At 40.7% G+C, this 27,798-nt stretch overlaps 1 protein-coding gene across 1 annotated transcript in view; it reads right to left on the reverse strand.

Annotated features, from left to right (window-relative positions):
- The window catches only part of znf704 (zinc finger protein 704), a 43,476-nt gene that overhangs the window by 9,261 nt on the left and 6,417 nt on the right, over positions 1-27,798 (reverse strand). The window lies entirely within an intron of this gene.

Genomic DNA, 27,798 nt, shown 5'->3' on the forward strand with positions numbered 1-27,798 from the left:
AGTGTGTTAGTCAAGACTCACATCTCTTAAGGTGTGTTCTGACTGAATGTGTTGAAACAATTTGTGACACAAACAAGTCATTGAGAAGACGCAAACAGATGTGATTTGCTCTGCTTGCTTCAAATTGAGGCAAAGATGGTGATGAAAGTGTTTTAACTTGAGCTAAGAATTTACTTTTATCCTGAGTTGCATGACCCACTTCATGAACAGTAGAAAGAAAGAGAGGGAACAAGAAATATAAGAGATTTTGGATTTCCTAAATTGATTGTAAACTAAACATGTATACTGTCCAAAGGCTGACTGTTTTCCATAAATGTGCACAGCAAAAACAATTTGTGCAAATAAAGCATTGAATATGAACGCCCACTGAGATTAAAGATGTGGAACTGAATCTAATCTAAACCACCCAAAGTCAATGACATATCAGCTTAAACATAATTACATAAAAACAACAACATAATATAATAACTAGGAAAGTAACCACAATGCCAAGGACCAATGCTGTGATCACTACACAAACTGTATCTGTGTTGTCAGGCAGAAAAAACAACCTATGACAACATGCAAACACATTCAAAAGGTTAAAAGCAAAGAGGATCTAATTCAATTAATATTGAGCTCTTCAGTCATGCAGATTACTGTCTGGTGCAACATCCCACTGTAAAGCATTACAGGGGAAACTGGGAGACTGATAAAGACAGGAGACATGTAATGACTTTCACTGGAGCAACAACAGGACATGACCCAAAGCCTACTGTACAACCAAAACCAACAGCGGAGAGGCTTAAGTGTTGTCAGTGTTAAACTTGTTGAGTGGCCCAGTCGAGGCCCAGACATGACTCCCCATGTTTATTTTTAGAATGGCTTTAAGGCACAGATGCTCCCCATCCAAGTTGACCGAGCTTAAGCAAATGTAGAAAAAAAGGAAAGAAAGTCCTAAAATCCAGATGTGCCAAACTAACACAGATGTGTTTAAGATGACTTAGAGGACTCAAAGCTGCCAAACGTTATTCCACAAAGTAGTGACTAGGTTTAAATGAGACATTTCTGACTAAGGATAAGGATTATAAGGTCACATTGTCACATCATTAACCTTTCTATGTAGATACAGTATTTACTTAAGGAAGTATTCATTTTGGATCATGTTTTGTCAAACACACTATGAATCTAGCCATGTCTATGTGTTGTGTTGACTGTAATGGGACTGTGTGTTTCTCCAGATGCAGTCAGTAAGGCTTTATTTTTGGCTACTAGTGCCTAGTGAGGACTGAGCGCCTGTGTTAGCAACTACAAGCTAAAGAAGCTAACTGAGCAGAAGGGGGATTTCCAAAGTTCTTCTCTAAACGAAAACAGACTTTTGGAGTTCACCAAATACACTTAATGCATCAGTCAGTTTTCACAAACACAAGACGATGGAGCTGCAAGTCACACATTTTATATACAATTTGGTTTTCTCAACATTTGTTTAAAATATAATAAACATTATAACATTTATCTAAATTATGTTTTGTATGTGCACAAGAGCACTGTAACTTTGCACTACAGTTGAAGTTATGAAAAGACTCTTAAAAGTTAGCATCCTGTTATCAATTAATTCCTTATGAATGAATTACGGTTTCAACATTAATGTGAAAGCTATTAAAAGTGTATTTACTTCACGAGCAAAATGGAGAGACGCGAGAAGAGAGCGTTAGCTAACAAAGAAAGAGCCTCAGCCTCCATTAGCTGATGTCTAATTTATTACCCTTTCCGCTGTTGAATATGATGTCATTACAGCCTCCACATAAATCAAGAAATGAAGCCGCGCACACAACTGCCACTTTTACCCATAACCCCCCCACCCTATGCCGCCGTAAAAACCACTTCCTGGTCACCTTGGGAGGCCATCATGTGACTGTAGATATTATCTCCATGGCAACAGTGACAGACAATAATTACTGGGTGCTTTGTCTATCTCGAAATATGAAAGAGTAAATCTCAGAAAAACACATTAGGAGGACTAATAATTAAGACGTGATGTATGAGAGGGAGAGAAAGAGAGAGCGGGAAGGGGAATTTCCCAAATCACATTTGCCATTAGCAGCCTTATCAAACTTAGTTTTCGTCCAAGTGCCTATTATGGCTATAATTAACACACACCGCAAGCATGTGTGTGTGTGAGTGTGTGAGTGTGTGTGTGTGTGTGTGTGTATGTGTGTGTTTGTGTGTGTGTGTGTGTGTGTGAGAGTGTAAGAGAGACATGTTAAAAACGTATGATACATGTGGCACAGGAGACGTGGTGGGATGGTTAATGGATTGCTAAGTGAATTCTGATAAATGAGTTTCATATGTTGACGTGTTTGTGTTTCGCTCTATGTGCCACTGTGTGTGTGTTTTTGTGTTTTAATATTCTTACTTCACTAACTTGCAATAAAATGTCCTCCAATATCTGACCCCTGAGGCTGCCTAAAAGGAACAATATCATGGACGTACTGCGAGAAAGTTAAGAGCTTGTTTACTAATGCAGATGATGTGAAATAGATCCCTGTAATTGTATCTTGCTGCTGGCTATTCATAAATGGAAAATTAGTTTATCTTCAGGCGCCAAACAAACATATTACTGTAGATGCTGCTAATGTTATTAATACCTCTAAAGACTGCCAAGGTGTTTTAAATGACCTGAAAAGAGGCCATTGACTCTTTAATTGATATATATTCTCTTCAGGTAGCATCACCATACACTATGAATTATCTGTATCTGATTTACACCTGCCATCTAAACCTTTTCATTCAAAAATGCAAACATGTATCACTGTCCACAGCACTCTCACTATGAGATCATTTCACAGGTACATACAGTGCCATACTTTATTTTACAGTAGTCATAATGTTGCACGTTGTTTTCTTCCTTCCTTCCTAAAATCATGAACTCAGCTCCATATTTAAATGCTCTTACTGACAGGTAGGAAAATAGGTTTTTAATTACAAACGATAAGACAAATACAAATGGTAAGATAACTACAGCTGCAAGTAACAATTATTTTCATTGGTGATTTTCTTGATAAATAGATGAATTTGTTTTGGTCTATAAAATGTGTAATGAAAAATGAAAAAACACAATTTTCATGACATCTTCAAATGACATTTGGTTTAGTTCTACCAACAGTCCAAACCTCAAAGAGATTCTGTTGATCACATAAGACAAAGAAAACCAGCAAATATTCCCATTTCAGCAGCTGAAACCAGTAAACATTTGGCATTATTTGTTTGAAAAAGACTTAAAAGGACTAATTGGTTGACTAATTGATTAATCAACTGATCGTGTCAGCTCTAAAGACAATCCATTCAAGTAGACAATACACTCTCATTACTTTGTAGTTAAACTGCACTTACTTTATAGAGTTAATATGGCCTGATGTGTTTCAGGTGTGGATGAGTAGACTACCATTCTCTTTATTTGTGTGTCTTAAAATGTTAACGTAAACAGGCTTGAAGAAGATTTCTGTATGTAACAAATTAAACTTGTCCTTATATCCACAGGCCTTGACTGAGCTTAGGCTGGTACTGAGGAGTTACTGAGCAAGTACATGAATAAAGAAGATGTCGGCCATTTGTTACTGAACTGTTCAAGAGCTACTATGTAGATCACTGGCTATTGAGAGAATCATGAACGCATGTCGAACACAGAAATTACAAACTAAAGGAGATAAAATTAGAATCATAGATGAGTTGGGATTCATCCCTAAGAGCGTATGGAGATACAAGTAAAACAACAGCTCCCTCTTCAGGGGTTCTGATGAGTTTGGTGGGAAATATGGCAATCTGCCAACGGGCTGTATGTGTGTGTGTGCTGAAACGTATTGTACTTCCCTGGACAGATGTGCCAACTTCTTTTTTTAGGTACCACAAGTGAATTCAACAAAACAAAGGGCCTGCATGGGAACAAGTAAGGCGAGAGGGAGGCAGGGTGAGTGTGTGTGTGTCTGAGGCCAAGTCTCCCCCATTGTGGGGGACAGGCAGTGTCCAGTTTCACTGGGCAGGGAGAGAGACAATAACAGTGGTTTAAGTTACTGTGGCCATCTAAGTTAGACAGGTAGATGTGAGCCACTGAATTGTGAGGCCAGGTTTTTGTTTTTCATCACATTTTTTAAGTTTAATTTGAGGTTCATGACAGACAAAGTGCAAGAGGGTGCCATTATTTTTAAAGGAAAGAAAATGCAAAAAGGAATTGCTATTTTACCTGAATGGTGGATGGTAAATGCAGCCCTGTGAGAGTGCCAGTGAACACCATCGCTTCTGTCTCTGTTTGACCCGTACCACATTATCAAGGATTCAAACAGATATTCAACCATTAAAAAAGGAAGTTTCAATGAGCTAATTTGCTTTTCTTCCCAGGAACGCCCTGCGAAAACAATTATCACAATAATGTTCACTCGCACTGGGAAGCAACACAATACAACCACAACAGCCAGAGCAGCCTGTGGAGCAGTTGGGAGTAAAATGCCTTGATAAAAGACACCTCAACAGTGGTTAAGGCATGAGAGGGGGCAATTCATATCCTTAACATACCCAGAAAGTCTACATTTTAAGTCACATGTTCACTACTTCAGCCTTGAATGCTTAAAAACTAAATTTAAACATTACCTACAATGAAGCCAAGGGAATTTTTAAGTGAACCTGCTGTACAAATCTTGCCTTTGAAACAATTAATTTTTCACTACTTATCCTGCAACAACACTTGGCTGCAGACACACAACTCGACATCCTTCCACTAAAAGCTAACGAGGGAAAACTTCTGTCCAGAGTCAACAAAATGATCACAGGTCACATTCTTGACAAGTTCACATACAACACAGTTCATGTTTCACACGAAGCCACAGTGCAACACACCCTTTAAAATTTGTAATCTTTTTAACAAACTCCCTCTCCAAACTAATTCAGACTAAATGGGCCAAGGTCAATCTTCAAACACACACACACACAAACATGCACAAACCCCTTGTAGCTTTAGTTTCTATGTCACCCAAAACTATCAATCAGTTCTAATGAAGGCAGCAGAAAGGTGTGATGGGTTACAGGAATTCCCCTGAAACAAAGGCCAGCACTGCGAAGCACACCCCTCAGTCCTACACTCTTCGTCTACACTCCGTCCTCTCTCTCCTCTTCCTCCCTTCACCCCTGCTGGGCTGACTTTAAACTCTCTCACCCTCGCTTACTTTCCCTCCCACGCTTTGAGCTTCCTCGACTTTTGTTGCCACGAATCACACTGTGAGCAAAGTAAGTGAGCAAGAAAGTCAGAAACAAGGAGGGTGAGTGTGTGCAGCTGCGTGTGTTAGGGTTGGCCTGTCTCTTTGATGCTGAGCAGTGCAGGGAGGTCTACTCGTTTATTATAGCCACTGGACTATGACGCCTATTTCCTCCTCAATAAGCTTCTATAAATTAGAAAGCTCCTCCTCTACGATGTGCTTATCAGATCTCTTCCTCTCTCCCTCACACACACACACACACACACACACACACACACACACACACACACACACACACACAACATCCACAAAAGGAATCTGCATATGACACAGGGCTAACGTGCATGAAGGGCAAAGCTTTTGATTGGCAGATGTGTATGAAGGGACACACAGGAATTTTCGTTGACATGCTCGTGTGCATCATTCAGGCTCTAGAGATGTTACAGATAACAGTCCTTTGTTGGAAAACGCACATCTCAAAAACAGCATTTCAATAAAACCTGGGAAATACACAAAGGGGCACATTATAGTATTGTGTTGCCTATTCAATTTCCTGTGAAGGGGTGCGTATGTGTGAAGTCTAGGCCTACACCTATGACACACGAGGGTGTATGTGAGGGTTGGACAGGTGCTGCCGACAGCTGCAGGCTGTTTTACTGCACACCAAGGTGATGTCCAAAATAAATAATCTTGCTCTAACATGCTAAACTAAGATGGTGAATGCGGTAAAAATTTGACTTATGACATTATACATTGTCATAGTTATTTTGTTAGCAAGCACCACTGTGCCTAAGTACAGCCCAATCACGCTGCTAGCATGGCTGTAGCCTCTTTTATAAGACCATATTATTTGCCATAAATAAGGGAACAATCTCAATTCAACATATGACCTATTATTTTCAACTTGCAATTTGTTTACAATTTGTTTTCTAAATATTATTGAAACCTGTACGATGATCATGGTTTTGGTTTTGGTTGATTTGCCAGTCTGTCAACTCCACAAGTGGTATCACAGTTAAAATAAAAATTTGTAGTTAGGATGGCACTGGTATTAAAATCTGAATCTGTTACTCTATCACCCATATGTGCGCGTGCACACGCACACGCACACACACACGCACACAGGTTTTTCGGTGTGTCTGAACTGCACATCTGCTCTGGAAGCTACACTCACACACGCAGACATATAATCAAAGGACCAAGTCATCTTCCTAGCCATAACAACATATGCACTGGCCTGGCAGCCTGCTTCTTGAAATAAAAGCCACGGGCATATTTCCCTTCACACAGACTCTGCTTCAGCTCTTACAGCAGAGGTGCCAAACCTACATCTGATTCACTGTAACTCGAGCTTTGCAATGAACTGTAGCCCGGATGAGAGTTCCCTCTCTCCCTTTTTGTAGAAATGTCAAGATGCCCGCATTCAAAGTTGATACATTCAAAAAGTTGAATTTCAACACGTAACGGGACTGACAGGTGGAGCGATATCTAACGAGACAGCAAAGTTATCCCCTGCATGGAGTATCGATTTTCAATAATTTAACAGCTGTTTTGTTCCTAGATTTAGAGGAACATGATCATAATGAAAAGCCTGGACTAAATTGTCAAATATAACAGGAGCAGGATAAGTTTTCTTTTAGGGTGAAATATTAACCTAATAATAAAGACTGCACACTGACTCAGACAGGGATTTTCAGTCTTTATAGCAGTGCGGCACACACTCTGATATTTGCCTCAGTTATAAAATACCATGACTTTAATTTAGTGTTACTTTTTACTTGTCATATTTAGTCATGAATGCAATTGTGTAGTAGATTATCCCTCATTAATCTTGCACTGGAAAGTTACATCATGTTGTTTGGCTGACTTTGCTATGGACATGATGAAGCAGTTGATTAATGAAAAAAAGTAATCTTGTATTCGATGTAAGCTGGTAACATGAAAAGACAGCTGAGTTTGAAATACAGCTACTATTGAGATGAAAAGGTCTGTGCTTTCTGTTGCATTGAAGATATGTTTGCATGAATTTTTGCACCCCCAAAATTTTGGCAAATACGAAGGTCTGACAGCACATCACCCAGATTTTAACAATTGAGCTGAACATGGTATGCAAAAGCTAGACAATGGGATGTGCGAGCTTCTTGGTGTCTTCTCTGCTTTAGAAATGAAAAAAGACAGCGCAGCCTCAGAAGATTCCTATGTTGCGGAGCTGCTAGAATTCACTTTCATTAGTGAAGAGAGGGAAATGAAGACATCATTATGGGTGGTTGCTGACTTTCAGAGCTTTCAAGATGAAAAGGCAGAAACAGGACTGCGTTCAAGAAATTGCTTTGTACGATTAATATCAATCAAACCCAAAGAACACAGACTGTTCTGCAGACATTATGAAAAACAAGGCACTGGCAGATCTTCCTTAATAAGCTACCACGAGGCAGAGCAAAGTGTTTTCCTTGAGTTGAATATGAAATATCTAATAGGTTATGGGTCTTTTCCCATTATTTTTCTTCTTAAATTCAAATGATCATTCTTGTCTATCATTAATCTGTGTTTTCTGAACAACCCACCTGTGCAGCCCCACCATCTTTAAAAGCCAAGCAAATCCTGCACACAATCCACTATAATGAAGTGTACAGAGATTGGCTTATTGAAAGTATACGGCTGTTCTCCTATAGAATAGAGCAGATGATGGAGTCATTAGGACTCAACAATATTATTGCTGAGAGCCACGACGTGTCTAATCATCTGCATTTGCTAGCAGCTAATTAGCTGATTACGCATTAGCATGTTTTAGTTGTCTGCCTCTATCTGTCCTCCAAACACACACCAACGCACAAAGTCACACACACTTTGGTGAAGGATACAGAGCTATATACAGAAACATTTTTACACATGAGTAAGCTGCAGTATGTGCAGATGGAAAAAGACACACACTGTCTGCTAGTTCCCTTTTCTAAACAACAAACTCTTGTAGTCAGACACACACTTCTTAGCGAGCACCCTCTGGTAAGAGCAAAACAGGGTGTGACGTACATTAGCTGGGCATAGAGCCAAAGACCCTCTGTGTGTATAACGTGTGTGTTACTTGCTTTACAGTAGCTACACTGAAATATTTGCAAATCAACAGAGCATAGCTTTATCCACTCATTCGTCAACGTTCTGCTTTGTCTTTTTCCTTTTCTGCCTCTAATGCACAAAGAGTGGATGAGATATGTTTCATGCTGTAAATGGATAAATAAGTTGACACTGAGCTGCTGACACACACAGCCTCTCACTCACATATGATTTTCTCAGTGTACAATTGATTACAGGTATACACAGAGTGCTTTTCAGTCTCTCTTCCTCACTGTATCTTGGAGAAAAGCAGATCTCCAGTATCACAGTAAGCATAGAGGGGGGAAAAACAGCCTCCCTCCTCTGTGTTGCTCTTTAGCCTAGTTATCCATCTACACACTACACCGCTGGGAGACTGAGAGCACGCACACACACACACACACACACACAGACAAAATTGGAAATTAGATCATACATGTAAACAGAGACACATGCACAGGGGAGAAACAAATACTTCCACTTAGATTTAACAGTTAGCTAAACAAATGCACAAATAATTGTGGTTAAGAAAAGCCTTTAGGCTAATTTTCTTTCCATTTTTGACAGCTTAAAACGTAATGTTTTTATCAACGTCGGGACCACAAAGTCTTTGAGCTGCACTGAAACACTCACAGGCACTGGGGCAAGTATCTTCTACATCAGTGTATTTACTTTTCTTTTTGAATCACTGCCACAAATGCTAAGCAGCAGTGTGTGTCCGCTAACTCCCAGCTTGCTAAGCTCTATAAAATTAGTCAATATTTCTGATCAGTTTCAACTTGTCCTTTCACTTTTCTAATAAAATGAAGGGCATAAAAAGAGGCATGCAGAACTGTTTTGTTTATGACACTGTGTCAACCAATTTTGTGTGCACGGATAACCTTTGAAGGTTAACATGTCATGACAAAGGCGAGCCAGGCTGTGCCTAACGACACATTAATGGCTCAGATGCCTGGATGGTTAAGCGTATGAAAGACGACTCTTCAGGTAGTGTGTGTATGTGTTTATATAGGAAAATAGCCTAAGGGTAGAGAACCAGGTCTTCAATGAGGAAATGTGTGTGTGTCAGGTTGATGTATATAAGTTCTGATTTCCTCTCATTTCACATCCATAAAGGCAGATTTAACCCCTTGAGCGACAGAGATGAGGGAAAATGATCATCCGCTCTCTCCGCTGCACTTTACCTTTTTATATGCCTTTTGATTGACACACACACACATGCTTCAGTAGTGTGCCCTAGATTTGCACTATAGGTTGGGGTCCCTGCATACATCCTGGGCTTGGGGTGAACACACACACACACACACACACACACACACACATACACTTGGTGGTTATGCCCTAGATTGGTGCTATAGGTTGGAGGTCCCACTTATGTACCAGCCTCTGGGCCAGACACACAAAAACGAATAGTACACATACACACACCTCTAACAGGGTTCCCCTTAATCCAATATTACAGTAGCATGTGAGGAGAACGGCAGGTGAAAACACACTTGGGGGCTGGTATACAAAAAACCCTGAATGTTTACAATGTCTGGCTCCGCCTCTGCCATGCAGCATGTAGATTATGTTTTGTTTCTCCCCACCTCCTAATTCTGAGTCCAGTGTCCCCACAAAGCTACAACATATGTATACGATACTGATTATATGATTATATGTATAATACTGCATTATATTTTAACACCACCTGCACTCACGGTGTTCAGTGCGGTGCGGTGCGGTGCAATCAGTGTTTTCAGTTAAGATACACACCCAGTTGTTTTTGTGCTGTTATGTCTTGATACATTTTTTTATTTACCTCTTGTGTCTGGATGTATTGAACTAATCCCCTGTGACAGCGCTATCGTTGCATCTCAGCATGCTTTCCTTAGAGCTGAATCTCTCCTTGCATCAAATAAGCACCTTGACAAACAAGTTTAAAGATGCTGTGAAACATGAACAACAAATGCAATCTTGTCTCCTCTTTTAAGGAGAAGGTGCAGCCCGCAAATTTACATCAGCATCTTAAAAAAGCAGGATATGTTCGCTACTTGAACTTGCGCACTCAGAAATCCTGTATCCTGATGTTCATAAACAGCACATAACATGGTGTGGATGACCAGCAATTCTGACATTCAGTTAACTGAGGAGAATGTAAGCTCACATAACCTCCTGTCTGCCGGCTCTGCCATTATTACGCACAATAAAAAAACAACAACCATACGGGGTGTCCTGATAGCCCAGGGGTTTAAGTTGTTGATGTTCATTTTCTGTCTTTTTCTCCGGAATCAAAAAGTCCCCAAAATACTTTCAAAACGAAAAAACAACCGCATAAGAACAACAAAACAGTACAAACTTGGAAGTCAACAATGTCACACAAACAAATGATTCAGGCGAAACCCTGAGGTACAACTCCAAAAATAGACGCTCATATTTCCAAAGATATAAAGATAACAATGGGTGTAATAGGTGTAATGATGGAGACACACTTAAAATGCAAAGCGCGATGATGAGGGAGATGGAAGAAGAAAGAGGGGTAGGAGGTGGGAGCAGGGATAAGCTATCTTGACACACACACACACACACACACACACACACACACACACACACACCGTGATGGGCTTTCCCTGAATTGATGTTGCTGTATGCCCTAATGAGCAGAGGGAATACACAGGATCTCACTGCTCCAAGCTACTCATTTGGCCTTGTGTGTGCATGTGACTGCATGTGTGTGTGAGTGTGTGTAAGTAAATGTGTCACTTTCTGTGAGATGTTTATGTATCTGCTTGCAAGCACCTGCGTGCATGGATGCCTGAATGCATGCCGGCAAATGTGAATGTATATGAATGTGTGTGTGTGAGAGAGAGAGAGAGTCAGTATGAGCAGTGAGGGGGTCGCCCTGTGATGCGAACAAAGGCAGCAGCTATGAGAGTCATGACGACCTTTAGAGTGGCTGGCTGGTAAATACCCCAACCCCCCCCCTCACTCTTCATCCCTCTTTCCTGTCTTCCTCTCTCTTGCTCCCTATGTCTCTTTCACCTGTCTTTCTCCACCCCCTACCTCCATTTCTCTCTCAAGCTAGATTGACACTGTTCATCCATATGATGCAGCGTTGGAGTAAACAGAAAGAAGTGGCTAGAGTAATGAAGTGTCAGAAAGGGAGTACACGAAGAGCCTGAGAGTGTGTAGCTGGGAAAGCAAACATCAGAGGATGTCTTTCTCTCTGACTCTGTTATGCCCATTTTTCCTAACGTGGTATAGTGTGATATATTTGTGTTTTGGCAGACAAACCCGAGCCTACATCACAGTTCTGACTCTGGGAAATTATTGAACCTTGAAACAAAATGGTTTTAAATGTTGTGTGTGATATTTAACATCAATTAAATAGTCATCGGACATTAGCAATTTATATTTAGAATAGATATATTGTGTAATTGCTGTTAACTGGGGACCCAAAATATCAAATGGTGTCCATGGACATTAGCATAACATTTATGCACAAACTAAATCTTTAAATCTTTGAGCCACAAACAACATGTTTCATTCATTACAAAAGTGTCTCTTGCAACCACTTAAGGAGAATACATTTGGATTATCTACTGTATAACACAATGTCTACACAGGCTGCGCAGTGAAAGCAGCACGTTAGAAGCAGCTTCAATCCTTCATCAGTGTCTACACAGGTTGCGTTCAGGCACTGTATTGAGTTTTCTGGCAGCACAACACACAATCACTGAAGACTTTAAACTATATAATCACAATATCACTACCACAATAATTTTAAAGTAATAATAAAGCGCCTTTTCAGGATAATTTCTGAGCATCATTCATACACAAAAATGGTGCTTATTAATTGTCTCAGTGACAGTTATTATAACACATTATTACAGTTAGTGGACATGTAAGCAGTTATAATGAATCTACTTGTTTGCTGGTCATTTGTTTCATCAAATAATCTAAGCTAAGAACAGATTAATAGTGGAAAATGACCTTCTAACTAAATGCCACGTAGGCCTGAGTTGGAGCGATCAACTCCAATCAAAGGTCTCCTCTGTCTCCTCTCACACTTCCCACTTTCCCCCCCGTCTTCCTTCAAGGATCGGGGGAACCTGCTCCTCCAGCTACCTTTCACCTCATCAGCGTGTGTGTGATTGTGTCTTCATTACTGTTTTATTGGCAAGTGCAGTGGTGATAATGGGGGTCGTAAGAGGACCTCGAGTTAGCCCGAGTGTTCCCTTCTCTCCACCTGCCCTCTGGACACACACACACACACACACACACACACACACACACACACACACACACACACACAACCTGCCAATAAGTGCCATAAACCACACAGACATAAACACACACAAGCACCCTTTTATCACCACTGAGTTTGATTATAAACACAGCAGAAGCAGACACACACACACACCTCCAGCTCCTCAGCTCCCAGGAGAGCGATACACACACCGGAGGATGGGGCCTCTTTCCCAATTACACTTCTTAGAGAGGGGTGGGGGGGGGTAGCTGTGTGTGTCAGTGTGCATGTGAGTGTGTGTGTGTTTGTTGAAGGTGCTCATAAAAGCCCCGGAGATTGAGCTGATGGAGGGCATTATAAAAAGCCTATCAGCTGGTCCAATCGCCTCAAACTGCCTCAAGGCAGGACAAAGGATCTGCCCGCCACTTCAACATTTACCTAAAGGCCTTTTACTTACACCCCTCCCCCTTTCCTCTCCCCTCTCTAACCTTCTCACTCTTGCTCTCTCCCTCTTCCTCCCCACTTTATTCACTATTTTTGCGACTGTTCACCTTGACTTGCCCAGGAAAATTTAACTGAGATGTGGTTTTCCGACCCTTCTTCACACCTACTGTACAACTACAGTTTGTAAAGGTTAGAACATCTGTACACACTGGAGAAGCAGCGAGTAAGTGCCTCGCTCATCTGCACCTTAATAGTTGTTGGCAAAGGGACAGAGAGAATCACTCATTAGTGGTCAGATAATCAATAAGTCACAAGCGTGTTTGGATGACCTTTACGTTGAGTCTTTCTTTGGCGATGGAAATTGTGTTGTAGGGGAAAAAATGACAGAAAGGCAGAAGTGGGGAGTGAGAGAGGGAGAGAAAGAGAGGGGAAGGGTGTGTTTTGGGGGAAGGTCTCCATCAGGCGAGCATTATCTCTGATTAATTTACTGCTGTGTGGTATGAGGATGTGACACTGAGCGTGAAGAGACAGCAGTGACAAAAAAATGAAAGCACAGAGCAGCAGAGAGAGAGAGTCCACCCCTGCCTTCTTCCCTCTCAACTATGTCAACAAGTCCACACAAAGACTCCACCGCTCCATTATCCCATATAGGTCTATACTGATGCATCCATACAAGACAGATGCTCACAAGGCAATTTCTGTACATTTATATGAATTTGAACTTGAACTTAGTGAAATTTAGCGTCATGGATAGGGACAGATAGATATGCGATGATGACTTTCATCACAAAAAGCATGCAAACACTTAAATCAATAAAAAATATATGAAATATGGTTTTAGGTTACCATCAATTCTCGTATGAACAGCACTGTCTTCAACTGTGTAAGCTTTTGTTTATGAAAATGGCATCGTTTTAGGACTCTAACAACATATTGCCTTCTATGAAGAAAGCCCTACCAATCAGATAGTTAAGGCTGTTTGTATGAAGCCTGACAAGAGGTACTCCATCAAATGTGACACTTTGGAACAAAGAGGCATAAAGCCCTCACTGTTGTTCATGTGGTTAGATGCTGTGAGTGCAGGGTAACAGGCAAAGGCAACTTACAGTAGGTTTACATGCACTTAAGTGACCAGGTTACTCAGAGAAACCAGGGTGACACGGGTAACTGGAGAACGTGTTTACATGCACTGCAGTAACCTGGTTACTGTAATCCATGTATACATACAACACATCAGAAACTGGATTTGTCCCCTACCCCCAACATTATTTTGAAAATATGGCTTGCTTATTTTAACTTTATTAGTGAAATGGCTGCTCTTGACCGTTTTTTCTTTCTTTCTTTCGTACTTGATTTTTTATCAACTAACATGGGCCAATAAGATGACACAGCTAAAACCGAGTCTAGAAATTCACAAAAACTCGTAACTGTGACCATAACTTAAACTGATTTTGAAAAGCATCTGCAGTGGAAATTACCTGCCTTGTCTAAAAGATTAAAAATCTCTGTGTTGGGGGCGCTAAAGAAAGAAGAAAACATTGACTACATGCACACAATACCACAGTGTATACACTTGACTTTGGAAGCACATTATAGCACAAAAGAACAGACATGAGGCATGAGGATGCTGACAGAAACAGCAGGTGTCCTAAGAATCAATGGGCACCCACAAAAAATACAAATGCTTCACCTTACAGTCGCATTATTGGTTATTCTTTATTGTGTAGGACAACAGAATTCTTCAAAGCATTGCCTGCACTGTAATTTCAACCTACAAATGGATTTTTGAATCTCTAATTATACGTATTAACACAAATAACTACATAACAAGAAACTGCACATATAAAACATAACATAAATACGTCTGGACTCCAGAGTTGCACCACCTGTGCATGTGACAGTATGCAGCGCACATCTTCGCTGTTAATGCTGAGAGCAGCCGCAGGCGAGGCAACGAGTTGACAGACAGTTTCAGCCAGCTAACGCACCGATTGTCACTGAGCATTAGGGTCAATACTTCCCACCTTCGCTTACAACTGCCGGCATTCAAAATGTAAACAAAAACAAAACATGAAGCATAACTGAGACGAGGATGCCTCTGTGATATCATAATCACTTGTAACTGTGCGATTGTGCATTCATCATTAATCATTAACCCTTCCTGTGGGGGTTAACTGCAAATGATTGGCATATTTGCATACATAATTGGAAATGTGCATGTGTGGGTGTGTTTTGTGGGTATAGAATCTGTATGCATGTTCAGTAAACTGCATGTTAATTTCTGTGTAGGTTATTAATTAAATCTATTTTCTAAATATCTAAATGTCCCTTGTGAAAACAGACAACTGGAAGCAATTAGACAGTAATGAAAGGCAGATTTTAAATTTTGAGAATACTTTGGTGCTAAAATTCGACACAGTTGTTTGTCAGAGAAAACTCAGACAAACAACTTGTACTCGCCTCGTTGTGGTTGTCGCTACTGATTATATATGCTAAGTTTAAGTTAACCACGTAGCCTATTCTACAGCGCCAGCACACAGCTCAGCAGTGGGCCAACATCTCTCTCTGTCAGTCAGAGGAAAAACACAGCCACATACACACAAAGCAGGCAGCGGAGAGAGGAGACAAAGGAAGAGAGGGAGGGCTAGAGTGTGGGAGGCTGGGAGAGACGCAGATCATGGGGGAACGAAGGGGGAAATGAGCGGGAAAGCAGAGATGGAGAAGGCAAGATACAGCGAGTCAGGGGAGGTGAAAGCAAGAGGGAGAGACAGAAAGAGAAAAAAGGGAGAAAAAGGACAGGAAGTTAGAACGAAGATGAAAAACAACATAAGAGAGCTCATTCAGCCATCTGGGCAAAGGAGGCGATGAGAGAGAAATGGAAAAGAATAAAAGAGAAAGAAAAAGAAATGCACAGTGAGAGGGAAAAGTGTACTGTAAGTGGGAAAAACAGAGACAAAGGGGGAGGAAAGAAAGACAGAGGGAGGAAGAGGAGGTTTTTAGTTAGCGTTTTGTTTTAATGAAGATCAGCGACACGTTATCTCTTACCACAGCAAGGCACAGACTCTAATCCAATATAATACATAACACTGGCCATCAAATCTGACTTTTACACAGCACTGGAGCACAGACGACAAAGAGTCACACAGCTTTCCAAATTAAATCTTTATATCATTTTTACATGAGCTGTACATTAAACTGTAAAACTGTATTCTGATCAGTGAAAATTGAGGCTTTAACAAGCATGCAACATGGCACAAGTCAGCAGAAGATATAAAACAATGACTTCCTTGAGATAAGTTGTTATTGGATGAAAGTGTGAGTGCTTGGAGTCAAGTAAAGGAGTATTTTACTCAACTTAACCGGCCCTTCTTACAAAGACCCAGTGCGGAACGGCTGAAGGAATGTTTACATAGATGTCAATGGGAGATCATGAATTATGCATGCTATATGGAGGAGTATGGCTGTGCAACATGGTTGGTGTGTATGTGTATGCATGTGCATTAATGTTTGCAGACCTAAACTCCAGAAAATGCTTTTATGTGTGTCTGTCTAATGGGGGTGTTATGTTTCCCTCCATCAAGGCTGTGAGCCTCAAACGCCTGCAAGAGAGAAAAAATAAGAGAGGGATCTTTAAGAGAGAGAGAGGGAGCGAGGGAGAGAGAGAAGCCCCTGGTAAACACATCCATTTTCAGCTCATAGTGAGGTAATGCTGCCAAAGCGATACACACACACACACACACAAATACACACAAAGTTCTGCAGGCAGCCCTCGAGTTTGGCAGAACATTGTAGTCCCACCCGACCTGAACCCCTCGAATTATTGCGCACACACAGTCCCGCTCACATGGGAGTCGAGTTCGACATGTGGAACCCAAATCAAAACAACGACAACCTCCTCTGCAGATGCTGGTAGCTCATGTGACTAAAGCCACTGGCTCCCATTGTTTACAGGGAGGTACCGGAGAGAGGGGGAAAGGAGGGAGGGAGGGATGTGACAAATGTGCAGTTCGGGCAAACTGCTGCCTTGTTGATATTAAGAGCTCTATGATGGTGGGGGTGGTGTGTGTTGTGTTGAGGAAAACAGGAGATGGTTTTGAACAACCTCTCCAAATGGGGGTTGAGGGGGCAACTGTACCAGCTGTCTTCTGAATTCCAACACCACCCCGAGTGTGTACCCCCCCCCCCCCCTCACACACACACACACACACACACACACACACACACACACACACTTTATAGACCCCCAAAGCTAAAAGTGCCACTGCTGACTGTTCACCCCCTTACAAGCTGTTACGTACAGCAACAAGGGACAACCTGAAGATAAGCAGAACAGTGAAAAACTAACCTTTACCTTCGGGGGGTCGGGAGTGTGTGTGCATGTGTGTATGTAGTAGCCATGCCACTGCTAGCCAGCTTGCAGGTGAAGCTAATGACAAATGTCTCTCAAGAACCAAGGATGGTAGAGAGACAGAGAAAAAGAGAAAATGAGTGTGTGTAAAAGAGAGAAAGAGAGAGAGAGAATATTACACAGGACCCCTGCGGAGAGTAGATACAACAATCAAAGCTTTATCTTATTTGAAAGGGGTTGTGGGTTGTGGCAAGGGCCGATTATGATTGGGTACGTTTATGAAGCAGCTGGGGTCCCCCATATAAAGTTTGACAATTTTAGCACCACAAAAGGTGGTTCATGCATTTCAAGGCTTTTAAATGTCAGGATGATTTCGGAGGGAAAGTGACAAAAGCCAAAGCAGCAGCAATAATGACAGGAAGTAAACAGTTGAGAATAGCATGTAGGCAACTGGACGAATACATCAGGGATGAAAAGATTGTCTAAGGATTAGAGGAGTTATGTATCAAATTACACTTTTCCAAATATTAAGCTACATGCTTCAATTCAAGTGAAGTCAACCCATTAGCCTCCCATTCACAGCACACATACTTAAGGAAAGATAAGATGGGGGATAGCTGCCATCTCTTTTCCTCTTTGTTAGGCTGTACTGTATGTATATGTGGCCAAGTACGTGAGCTGGAAACCCAACAGATAATGGATTACCTTTTAAATGTTCTTTTGGAAGTGCCTTGTCCCTTATTTACAGTTCTGGTCTGCTGCCTAGATGCAGCTTTAGATCTTATTGGAGACACCAAAGACCATAGAGCCCCCTTATTGGATTATGAAGTAAAAGGATATTCTACTGTTGTCCTATTCAGGAACAATTTATGTGGATCGGCCCCAGCAGATGGCTGTTAGATGTCAGACTAACGAATGGCTAACTTTCAATTAACTTTATCGCTCCCTCCTCACAACATAAGGTCTTTTTGTTGAGGAAGACATCTGTGGAATAGTTTTGACTTGAAATGTCTGGCTTATTTAACTGTGCAGTGGATTCAACAGTGTTGAGCGATATTCAGAGGATGCCAACTGTTGAGATGTTGCATGTCAAATAGCTTAGATGTTGTTCCTATCATTAAAAATGATACCAAAAATTAACAGTAAATCAAGCAAATCTGTGCTGAAAGGTCGTCTGAACACCACTTTAAGTTTGTATGATTGCTGCTTGTGTGATCTTTTTGCTCTCTTGGAGGTGAAATTACATGCCACCGCACTAAACACATTATAGCCTCTCCCGCGGTGTTAATGCCTTTTATACATCTGTTGGTCCAGAAGGTGGATTCATACCACATCTGGGATTTAACACTCGTGCAAGCATCATGGTTTTGATTCATTACACGAGTTAGGATCATGTGATGGCACGGTTTAGTCTACAAATCTGTTTTACCACTTCATGTCTTCTTGACTGTAAAATGTACAGAAATATGCTTTAATAGACCATTCAAGGTCAATACTCCAGCAGGATGCCATTACATCTTGTCCTTCCAAACTGCTAAGTGGCAGGTAATTGGTGTTTTCAATGACTCGGTTGTCTTTATACTAACACAGACACTATTGACAGCATCAAAGGTGGTCAAAACATTGCTTGAGGGACTTGGAGGACACATGGGAAGATGTGAGATTTGTCTGAGTGGCTGCACAAAGCAACATTTGTTGGGAAAGCGGAGCCACCTGTGTTCTGACCTGATATGACTCAGAGGGGGGCCAGGCTCTCAGTATGTGAGACACAGAGAAATGCCACTGGTGATTAATATGGCAGGGCTGAGATATTAATCATATGAAATCCCCAAATCCATATGAGACATGTGTGCAAATACATACAAGTTAGGATAAATGAACACACACACACACACACACACACACACACACACACAAGTACTCTGATAAACAGATGCACTGAACCGTACTAAACAAGCCATACTAAACTGTTTGGCAGTCACAGTACTTCACAGCATTTTTCCACGTTTCATTCCAAGTCCAGAAGACAGACTCTCATCTGGGGGACCCTTCGGGAGGAATCACATTGTTCCCTTTTAAAATGTGCATCTGCATGAGACTAAAACAAGTTACTGAAGCACACAAAACTGATTTTATAGATAATTTCTTTGGAAAAAGTATAATAATAAAATAAAATAAAAGTACATTTAAGGGGCCCCACATTACAAAAATGTGGCAAGCAGCTCATGGGAGGAACTGATATGTTCTGTTGTTGGATGGGCCAGTCTTTGAATTTAATTTGCACTTATCTCCTCGGATTATGACAAAGAATAATTGCATGTTCTCATGCAAACTGTCACGAACAAAGAAAAGAAGTCATTATAACATCTGGTCTTTAAAGCAGGCGGTGCTGACAATCTGAAAAGTGGCAAGTTGGAGTGGTATCAAATGATGGCTAGCGCACATATACCAACACAATCACACACATGCACACACGTATGTCACATGAGGGCACCTCCACCCTACTTTCACCCACCCCTCTGTCACACCGCGCCCACTCTGCTAAACCGTGATAAAATTGATGAGCGACACTCAAATTAAAACGGGGCTACAATTATGACACCCTCATGCCGTGCTCTTAATTAGTACATCTCCATTTTAATTAATAAAGCCTGTCAGCCTGACAGATATCAATAATTCAAAACAGGCAGGTCAATGGAGCTTCAAAATTGATGGCCATAATTAGAAATAATGTGGGGAGGAGGTACTTCTGCAGGGCTGGGTTTGTTTTTTAATAGGTTACACTTGAGAAGCATGTAGCCTCCCCGTTGTGTCACAATGTCTTTGCCCCAAACCAAACTTTGCCTGGGTCACAACAGCAATATTAATACGAAATTGTGGCAGGAGGTACACAATTATTCAACTTGTAATCCCAATGCGTTGAATTCTGTACTCAAGATCTGTACTTTTCATGTGCAGTTTTGGGTTTTTCGTCTTTATTGTTAGAACATTTATTTCATATTTATATCTTATATGATATTCATATATCATTATATATTCAAATACATTTTAAAACCATGTTGAATACTTACTTGAATAAACATGAATGGCTAATTTGCCACAGCTTCATGGGAAAACAAGCTAATTGACAATTGAAAACATATTACACATTACAAAAATCATAAAACACAAGTGATCAAATAAAATAAAAGTTTCAAACAACAATTTACATGCAGTTCTGTCACCACATAATAAAAATCACTAACTAATATGTTCATGTTCTTGTTCTAATGTTTTCAGTCAAAGATGTTATATAATATAGTAACTATATAATTTATATGATATAATAACTTTCTTGTCTGTGCCTATAACTAGTGAATTAAGATCATTTGAGTTATGCTAAAGTTTTAGCTAATTTTAGCTATATTGGCTATATTAAATATTGTCAGTTCAAAAACTAAACAGTATATGTTGGTAATTCTGTTAGTGCCACACGAGCACAGGCGTTTTTCAGGTGTTGTGCAACCCCATTCAACGCACATGGTTGTTATAATACGTGGAACCTTGTAAATTTAATTCTCAAATTATCTTTAAACATTTCCTAATCATTTTAGGAGCCGACTTTAACACAGCACCTGCTGATTAAACTGCCCAGTACAGGTAAAAGTTGCACTTTATATCCAAGAGAACGGATGTTCAGTGGAAGAAAGACTAATTTCACCTCATCATTAGTGCTTCTGTTTGGACATGAGGTGTGACACTTGACACTGTCGTCAATTAGTACCACCTCATATATACCGTAGATGACCATAATGCACGTCCGTCAATACAATCAATTAGGTTTTTTTTCTTCCCTGTAGCACTCTGTGCCATCAGTCCATTAAAGCTGGGGACTATGGATTAGTCCGAAGCAGTAGAGGGCCCACAGAGCCCACTGTCACATAAACATTGGCTTTGAGGCTCTGCACTATGCATTATAGATAGCAGGCAGGGAATGATTGAACACAAAACTACCTTACAGACACAACAACAGCAATGTAGGACAAATTAGCATATTAGTGACATTTTCTGTGAGGCTTTAGATTGATTCATCTGTTGATTCATGCCATCGGTGCTGTCAGGCCGACACATTTTGTCAGGCTCCCTTGACAGCAATAAAGAGTGCAAACTCCTAAGAAGCAGCGTTATGTTTATTTACAACATCAATAACTGCAAATAGATTTTTTGCTGATGGCTTCAAAATGAATGTAACACATGATGAGTCAATTCCACTACTAGCGTCAAAGTAATCAGCATGCGACTTTTAGAGTGTCAAATACGTTATTTAGATAAACTGTAGACATTGTGGATTTTATTTAAACTGCATGCAGTGAACCTTCAACGTAAAAAATGGAATAACTGATGTTGTAATTAGCATGCCAGATGTACGCCAATGAACTTTCAAATAGCTCTGAAGTCTTTTGTTGTTAAAGTGAATGTAAATTCTGGATTGAGATCACAACAACAACACACATGCCTACATGCTTGCCACGGTCCAGTGCTTTGGCAAAAGATCGCAGTGAATTTAGGCCGACTGTCTACTAATCCATGGTTAACCATTCCCCCACTCACACTCACTGATATTCAGAACGCTTAATTAAAGAGGTAATTTGCATATAAATTTAAACTCACAATTCCACTCCTGCGGCATCACAGGTGGTCGTTTTCTCGGGAGCCAGAACCTGTCGAATGAGCCACCGCAGACCAACTCTATGCAGCTCTTACCAGTGTGCCACGGATATTGAGAAAGGGTGAGGGCTTTGCCTTTGATTAGTCTATGTGCAATAAATCTAGAGCTGAGTTAACAGCAGGGAGGGGTGGGTCCATGAATACACAACAATTGTATCTGAGATTAGAGACTCAGTACAATCAATTGAGGTGGTTTTCAAGCCTTGAACAAAGCAAACTCCAGTGAATCCTGTTAAACAAACCAAAGCCAAGTAGAGACAAGGCGAGCCAATACGCACTGATACGATATTTTAGTAATTAATATAGGCTACTGTTTAATAAGATACTCCCACAAGAAAATCCTTCATGCTACAAAATCACAATCTATGCCACACAAGGTGCTTTTGTCTCATCTGGTTTTCTCCTGTGCATTTATTCTTTTCCACCACAGAGAAGATCTCATTGTGTCCTATTATATTGACTTTTATTATAGTTTTATATAGGAGGTTAGAGAATGGATCTGATATGATGTTACAACGGTGCATGTGATAGTTAATGTGTAACCCTGACTAAAATGAGATCATATCACTCTTATTTTAGCATGTTTGCACTGGTTATTTGATACTCTCCGAATTGATTTTAAGACTTTGTACAATAAGAACGCACGTGGTACCAAGATATGATCACAGACCTTTTAACCTCATACAACCTGGGTACTGGCTGCTCTAAAGCTGAGATTAAAAACAACATCAGGCTTTTCCCATCAGGGCTCCTGGACAATGAAACAACCTGTTATGATGAGCTCATTGCATTTATTTAAAAGCTACTCTAAGACCTGTCTTTATTGATCTTGTTAGTCGTAGTTTTCACTTCAACTGTTGACTTTACCACGTAGCAAAGTGCTTTGTATAATTGTTGCTTTGTATAAAAAGAAAATCGGTATTTCTGTTCACTATTCAGGTTTTGCACACTATGCCACACACAACAATATATTAGAACAACCTATTAACGCTGTAAAAATTAAGAAACGTTTTACTACGCAGCCTGCACACACAGTGCAACCAAATGTGGTGTCTCCATATGTTTTAAAGCCATTTGTTTGCCATTTTTCTCATAAGAATGCAGCAAAATCAATTCCTTCACAAAACACTGCCTGCTAAAGTTGTCATTACGACAAATCCCATAACGTTTGGAATTTCTGGAAGCATTATTGTGGCCTCAAAAACAAGAACCCACTATTACACATGTTGAGCAATGTCCTTTTTATATAAAAACCAGCACATTTCTGATATTTTTAGCAGTGTGTAGTTTGGCCAATCTGATACAGTTTCACAGAGTATTAGACTCAACACACTTGGTTTGGTCAAGTAAGTTGTTGCAGGAAAAACCTCAGTGTTCAATCAGATAATAGTACATTGAGTGTGGGAGAGCGAGGCAGTGAATGAGAGAGAGAAAGCAAGAGAGAGAGAGAGAGAAAGAGAGAGAAAGAGCGAGATCATGAGAGCTGTCTTTTCAGATGGTAATCGCATGGTTTCTGAACTCCACTGGCATCCAAACCAGGAAAACTGTTTTCTTTGGCAAAAGCTGAGCATCTCTCTCACTCTCTCTCTGTCACTCACTCTCTGGAGAACCCACACAGCTCCCATGCACACGCCCCACCCTCCCCTCCTTTCTCTCATTTCGAAACTCAAATGCCCTCCTTCGCCACAAACACAAAAACACATTGTGCAAAAAGAGTAATATTGGTAACAGTGTCCCAGAATGGTAAGAAATGACCATAAAAGCAAACAAATCCACAAGCAGAGGGAAAACAAGCGGATTATAAAGCCATGCCATTTTATCAAAAGTAATTTGACAGTCTCCTTGGGCTTCTTTTTGCACAGGATGGGGAGTGTTTGGCCCTGTTCCATGTCTGAGTTGGCTGATGCACCAGGCTCAGAGTGTGGAACACATGGTTGGCTCAGTACAGTGAACTGGGTGATCTGCAAACACACTGATCAACAATAAAAATGCTCAACAATAACAAACAGCTTTGTTTTGGCATTGAAACAGGTTTTGAAGTCAGTCCCACCCACCCCCACCAGCGTTCTTGTTTTAATTTACAGCTACGTGGAAGTTACCATAAATCAAATTAAATGTGGTCATTGTGTTGGACCTGGGTATGAAAAAAAGAAGAAATTACAACATCATAGAGGGCCAGGAAGGAGTCCAGTTATTTTCAGAAACGTGAGTAACCACGGTTCATGCTAGAAAGAAAGGGCTGACTGTTGGCGGTCTGAAGAGGAGAAGATTTGAACCCTCAGACCTGTTGTTTTTGGGTTTTGCAATAATAAGCAGAGCACTCCCTTGATTTCCCCTTCAACTAAGGTGATACTTCACTTCCCCTGCTAGCAATTAGTCTCCAGAATGCTATTTGTCAAAAGCCAAGCCATTCGTTTCCACTGGTCTGCCCCCGCCAGCTCTTGTTACAATTGACTGTTTCCTGCATAGAGAAAGCATAAGCCCTTAGAGGAAGGAGAAGGCCCAGCAGCTGGCTAAGAACACAGTCTGACAATGTTTTCACATTCAGTAAAGAGAGAATCAGATGATAAATATGGCATAAACAAATCAGAAATCTGCCACAGCGAGCAATTCCTGCCTCTGCATTTTGAAACACAGCACATTTAAAAAAACATTTCATAAAGGAAACAATTTCTTTGGGCGTTTGGGAGTTGGGGCAATGCAGAAAATAGGTCAATCATGGAATGACACCTATTGATTTTTGGAGCAAGATCTGACAAAATGCGGGCAAAGTAAATGTGCTGTAAACAAATACGATGAAGGAGGCTACTCAATAAAGTAATGAGAGCTGGACCAGCTGACAGAACCGTAAAATGTAGCTACACGAAACCCCCCGAGGTCTTACATCTATATGGCACAATGTCATTTTTCCTCTATTTTCCCAATGATTGCAGACGAGGCATCGGCGTACTTCAGTGACTCCCAGTGAGGTAGGAAACCTATTCTATCTGGGTTACAAGGGACCTGGAGAGCCATCAAACAGCCAGACATTTTCTTGGTAAATCACCAGCAGAGAGGGAACTTTTGAGAGTGCAATTAACAACCTCAAGGTCAGACTTCTCTGGAGAGTTAGTTCTGGAAAAAAAATCCTCAGGCATTCTCTCTCTCTTCTCGCCGTTATCCTCACAGCTACACACTCACACGTCCTCTCTCCATCTCCTTTACCCTCTTGTCCTCCTCTCCACACACATGTATTTCCTTCACCCCCTTTCCCCCCATCCCTCCAAGCCTCCTTCCTCCCCCTTGTCTCCATTACAGATAAACGTTACTTTGTGGTCGGTGGCGACACCATTACTTCCACAGCGCCAGAGCAGGACTGAAAATCGGTCGCAGGTGTGCAGAGGATGAGAGCCATGGATCTTAATCTTAAGGCAATAATGGTGCTGTGCACTGAAGAGGTCACTATAGGGATATCTGAGGAAGCAGCTCGGGCTCATACCTGCTCCTAAGATGTGGCAAGAATGAACTCTCCATTTTCTTGATTGTGTGAGAGCACTTTACAAATAGGGCTCAAAGTCACTTTTTTTAAGTCTGGTTTTGCAGTTGGTTTGATTAAGCACTTGACAAGCACAATAGATCTTTGGGATTTTGAGTTCCAGGCTTTGAAGTGCTATACACAAAATAATTAGATGTCAAGTCTGTGCTGTCGGCTAGAAATTGGACTTTTCATTAACACATAAAAAGACAGAGTATAACATTAAGAAGGGGTGAACTGGCTGAACTTTAACTGTGAGGATATTTCAAAGCATGAAACATGTAATAAGAGAGTTAAGTGCAACTTCTACAGAAAACTAAGGACATCCCATTTTTTATTTCAGTTACTGAAACTAGATTATGGGGCACACTTATAAACTTTAAACAGGTAGATGCCATATGGGTCAAAATACAGATAGGATAGCTTTGTAACATTTGCAGAAGTTGTGCGTTGAGTACACACAAATATACAAACACCATCCAGGATGTCTTTGATTATTCCCTACACACGGCCTTCACATACCAGGAGACGACTAAATTAGCAGAAGCGATACAGAAATAGAAAGATAAAGCTCAGCTTGTGTCAGCAGAGCACACTATTGAAACACACAACAAAAAGTCTAAATACACTGATAGCTTCTCAGCTGGTATGCCACACCATCACATGTTTCCAAAGAGATATTTTGTCATCATGGCTGCCCAAAACCCAGCACTACTGATACTTGATGTAGATACAAGATAAACATCCAAAAGCAAAGCTAACCTTTGTCTCCAGTTGTTTCTACTTATGTGGGGGGTTTGGCTGACAATTCTCACACTACTGATGCTTCAAAGATGCTTGGACAAGCTAAATAAAAAACACAACTGGGGAGACAACATGAGTGTTTTTCTGAAATGTTGTGTGTGTGCTCACACTAATAACTGGAAATATGTGAAGCTTTGTAAAAGGTCATGGTTTCTCTTAACCATTATATCAGAATTATTGTATGTTGAGGGTAAATAATATATAAGACATTCCCCATGACTTTCTTGTTGTCCAAAGGCCTCATTAGGAGGATAAACAGGAACTTGGTTTATAAAGTGATCGTCCCTGAGCTGAGGCAACAAGCTGATCTTGTGCAAGGGCGGTGAGATGATCAATAAGCCATTCCACAATAACCATATGAATTCATTATTATGGCAATCCCTATGCAAGGAGGTAATTATAGTGGGACAGGTGTAAAACTTCTGTCTAATCCATGGGATGTATTCCATTTAAAAAGAGATTTTTCCTCTTAATGGGCAACAAGAGAGAAGCAAATCAATGATTCATCAGCAAATAACTATTAGATTTAAAGCCGAGCTCAGGATGCAGTGATAAAGCTGCTCAAATGGGCGACTTTTACTGTACTTTTCAGCAAGTTGCCATTGATTGGACTCCTCCAGCAGCATGAGGACAAGTAATTGGGAGTGATGTTCGATAACAGCGCGGTGCTTTACAAGGTATTAGTGTTTCACATTTAATAGTGAGAGTATTGTTTCTTTATTATATGGCTCTTCACTGCCATGCAGGGCTGCCTATTAATGTTTAATTGCCCTATTGTGGACCAGCTTCTGTGGTGGATTATGCTGACCACCTTAAAATAATATTTGTGTGTGTGTGTGTGTGTGTCTGTTGTAAAGAGAATCCCTGAATGCGTGAGCGTAACAGCTCATGCATCATAACTGCTTTCATTTGTATAGGGCTCTGTGTTACATACTACAGGATCTGATGGATTACGTACCCCACTGTCAATAAAACATGAAAGCGATAACTGTTCTCCCACACACATTTCAAGCATATTTCTTCTTATGTCTATCTTGGCTAAAAGGCTACAGTATGTCTACGTCCATACTGTCTTTGCTACCGAGCAGAAAAGACATGCAATAGTATAACTGATGCAATTTACTATGTTAGTTGACTCTCATGGCCTTGAGTCCGTGTTGCACCACTTTTACAATTTGGGAAACCACCAGAGACATGCCATTCAAATAACCATAACCATAATTGCTTCAGCAAGTTAAGGCAACAACACGTGATTCTTCCAAAAATGACATTTTACACACAACCCTTCAATATATAGGACTGGGAAAAAATCATAGACTAACTAAAATTTGACATGGGATTAACAATACATTCATTCCAATTTACAGACACCATTGATGTGCAGTGTAAAATGTATGATATGATAAAAAATATATATGTAATGAAATAAAAGTAGACA

The sequence above is a fragment of the Enoplosus armatus genome, chromosome 16 (genome assembly GCF_043641665.1).
Source record: "Enoplosus armatus isolate fEnoArm2 chromosome 16, fEnoArm2.hap1, whole genome shotgun sequence".
NCBI lineage: Eukaryota > Metazoa > Chordata > Actinopteri > Centrarchiformes > Enoplosidae > Enoplosus > Enoplosus armatus.